General features: G+C 39.1%; 1 long non-coding RNA gene across 1 annotated transcript; it reads left to right on the top strand.

Moving 5' to 3' along the window:
- The first annotated feature begins 1755 nt into the window (after positions 1-1755).
- LOC138849478 (uncharacterized) lies at positions 1756-2172 on the top strand. Its single transcript, XR_011388332.1, has 2 exons — positions 1756-1874; positions 2103-2172. It is a non-coding gene; the product is annotated as an uncharacterized lncRNA (long non-coding RNA).
- Positions 2173-3444: the final 1272 nt, after the last annotated feature.

Genomic DNA, 3444 nt, shown 5'->3' with positions numbered 1-3444 from the left:
ACCATTTTTTAATTAGTGTTCTAAAATTGTAGATGTTTTGGTTTAGGCATAGATCTAAATGATTTATCCATTTCAATAATAATTAGAAAGCCAGTATGTCTTTGAAATTTGGGAAGATTTCCTGTTGTTTCTTTATGATTTCCTCTTTTGTATTTTTAATTTTATAAACTCCATATTACTTTGATCTTTTCTATGTTTACATAGCTTATACATAGCGTCATTACATATATTTCTTTATATTTGTGTATAGTTTTATGTCTAAATAATACTCTGAATATTTCAGCAATTTGTAATTTTGAATATACACACATACACATAAATACTCATGCTTGTATACATGTTTATATATCTACATAAAGAACGTTAATAAAATATATTGCATTTGATAAATGGGTCTCATAACATATTTTATAACCTACATATTTTATAATCTTCCTCATTTTATAATGTACTGTCTAACATTCTTCAGGAAGCAAAGTATTTTATTTCATGGTCTGGCTCTACTTTTACTTCGAAGCCCAGGTTTGTGTAACTTACTTATGTTAACCTGTAACTTAATAGTACTACTAATTTTCCTAAGGAAAATTAGACTAATGTTATATAAAATTGTAAAAAAAAAATTAGAAATGGTGAAATATTTTGATTTGCTATAGCCCTGTGAGTTTTTGTTTTGTTTTTGTTTGCTCTTTGTTACTCTGCCATTCTTTTAAATTTGTCTCCCTTACAGTCTTAAATTGAGTTTCTCATGATTGTGCTCTTTCTTACTAAAAGTTTTACTAGTATTTCTCTTTATTCTTAGCATTCTTAGATATCTTTTGATCCTTAAGAACACAAATTCAGTTTTCAAGTGGGATGTTGCTGGAATATAAAAAAGAATAAATTATGAATATAACAGTTTTACTTATATTTTAAAGCCATTTACTTATATGTAAAAGCCAGAGAGTAGAGAGAGAGGGAGAGAAAGAGAGAGAAAGAGAGAAAGAGAGAGAGAAGAAAGAGCAAATAGAAGTCCATTGAATGAAGAGCTCTTCCCAGGCAGATGAGTGTATCATTACTTTCCTATTACACCATCACAGTTAGCAAGTCAATCAAGACTTGCTCATTACCTCATCAGTCTATGGCTCAGGAATCCAGGTCTGGATGCATCTCACAAGGTTGGAATCAGGTGTTGGATCTACTGAGCTCATTCTTGAGACACTGAGCAAGAATCCATTGTCAGATTTATTCAGGTGGCATAAAAAACTAATTTCTTTCAAAGGCTGAAGTCTCAGTTTTTTTATTGACATCATCTGGGCCAATTTCATCTTTTAAAGGCTTCTCTCCAGTCCCTCATCTCAGTGTCACACATAGATACAAACCCCTCATATCAACAATGGAAAACTCATCTCTCATCAACCCCAACCCTCACATTCTACATAACTGACATCTGCTACCAGCTAATGGAAACTACATGATTTTTTTAAATTTTTTATTTGTTTTTTATTTTTTTTGACAGGCAGGGTGGACAGTGAGAGAGAGAGAGACAGAGTGAAAGGTCTTCCTTTTTCCGTTGGTTCACCCCGCAGTGGCCTCTGGGGCTGGCACACCGCGCTGATCAGAAGCCAGGAGCCAGGTGCTTCTCCTGGTCTCCCATGGGGTGCAGGGCCCAAGCACTTGGGCCATCCTCCACTGCACTCCCTGGCCATAGCAGAGAGCTGGCCTGGAAGAGGGGCAACCGGGACAGAATCCGGAGACCCGACCAGGACTAGAACCCGGTCTTTTTTTTTTTTTTTTTTTTTTTTTTGAGTGCAAGAACTTTATTGAAAGAAAAGTGCAGTGATATTTGTTAAAGCTTGAGAGGGAACTTAGACACCTCCCCTCAGACGCAGGACCAAGTGCAGAGTGGACTCTTTCGGGATGTTGTAGTCGGACAGGGTGCGTCCATCTTCCAGGTGCTTGCCAGCAAAGATCAGCCTCTGCTGGTCGGGGGGCATGCCCTCCTTGTCCTGGATCTTCGCCTTGACGTTCTAGATGGTGTCACTGGGCTCCACCTCGAGGGTGATGGTCTTGCCAGTCAGGGTCTTCACGAAGATCTGCATACCACCTCTGAGGCGCAGCACCAGGTGCAGGGTGGACTCCTTCTGGATGTTGTAGTCGGACAGGGTGTGGCCATCTTCCAGCTGCCTGCCGGCAGCCAATTGAGGTGCGGCGCCTGCCAAAAACTACAGGATTTTAAGAAACCTCATCTAGCACCTGCTTTGGCTAAACTCATCCAGATAACACCCACATCTTAAGATCAGGTGAAGGGAATTATGAAGGAACAGTTATATAAACTCCCATCATAGCTGTATTTGATTAATATTTGATTAAGTAATCACGGAGTATAAATTTGGGACTGGGTGCATCTTCCGAATCATATCTACTACAGTCCACCATCTGGTTTCCAAAAGATTTATTTCCACCCAAAATGTGAAATGCATTACCACATCCAAATATCTTCAAAAATGTCACATAATTGCAGCATTAGCACAGATTCTCAAACTTCAATCTATAAATTATTAGCTTATAATTAAAATTTAAATTTCATCAACATTCCCCTTTGAGTCGTTCTCATCTCAGCCCCTTAGTATAAAATAGTGAAGACAGGCATACTTTCAGTTATATAGCTGAATAAATAAAAAGTTGTGGTTATCGAAAATGAAGAAGGTAAAATATACATACATATGTGAATATCTTGTAATATAAATAATTATGTGCATATATTATATACATGGTGATAGCCCCTTTAGGAACACAGTGCTGAGGTCTGCATGAGTGAATTGTAGATAATTATACATAATATGTAGTTATATATTGTAAACAATTATATATATTCTGCTCAAATAACAGTTTAAGGATAATTTTAAGGGGTGTGGCATTTAGTTTAGTGTTAGGAGGCCTGCATCCCACATAGGAGTATCGTGGGTTAATACCTGGCTCCAGTTTCTGAATACAGCTTTTAACGCATGCAGACCCTGGAACACAGTGGTGACAGTTCAAGCATTTGAGTTCCTGTCACTAATGTGTGAGGACTGGGTTGAGTTTCATGGTTCCAGCTTCTGCCCCAGCCCTATTCTGGATATTGTAGGCATCTGTGGAGTGAACCAGTGGATAGTAGCTCTGTCTCTCCACCTTTACATTAATAAATAAAAAAGTAAAGAAAGATAAACATAAGGATATAGTAATTCTATTAATTTATATTAATAGCTGATCTTTACAAAGGAGTATAATGGGCCGGCGCCGTGGCTCACTAGGCTAATCCTCCGCCTAGCGGCGCCGGCACACCGGGTTCTAGTCCCGGTCGGGGCGCCAGATTCTGTCCCGGTTGCCCCTCTTCCAGGCCAGCTCTCTGCTATGGCCAGGGAGTGCAGTGGAGGATGGCCCAAGTGCTTGGGCCCTGCACCCCATGGGAGACCAGGAAAAGCA

The sequence above is a fragment of the Oryctolagus cuniculus genome, chromosome 4, assembly GCF_964237555.1.
Source record: "Oryctolagus cuniculus chromosome 4, mOryCun1.1, whole genome shotgun sequence".
In the NCBI taxonomy this organism is placed as follows: domain Eukaryota; kingdom Metazoa; phylum Chordata; class Mammalia; order Lagomorpha; family Leporidae; genus Oryctolagus; species Oryctolagus cuniculus.
This window is presented reverse-complemented; position numbering and strand designations above follow the sequence as displayed.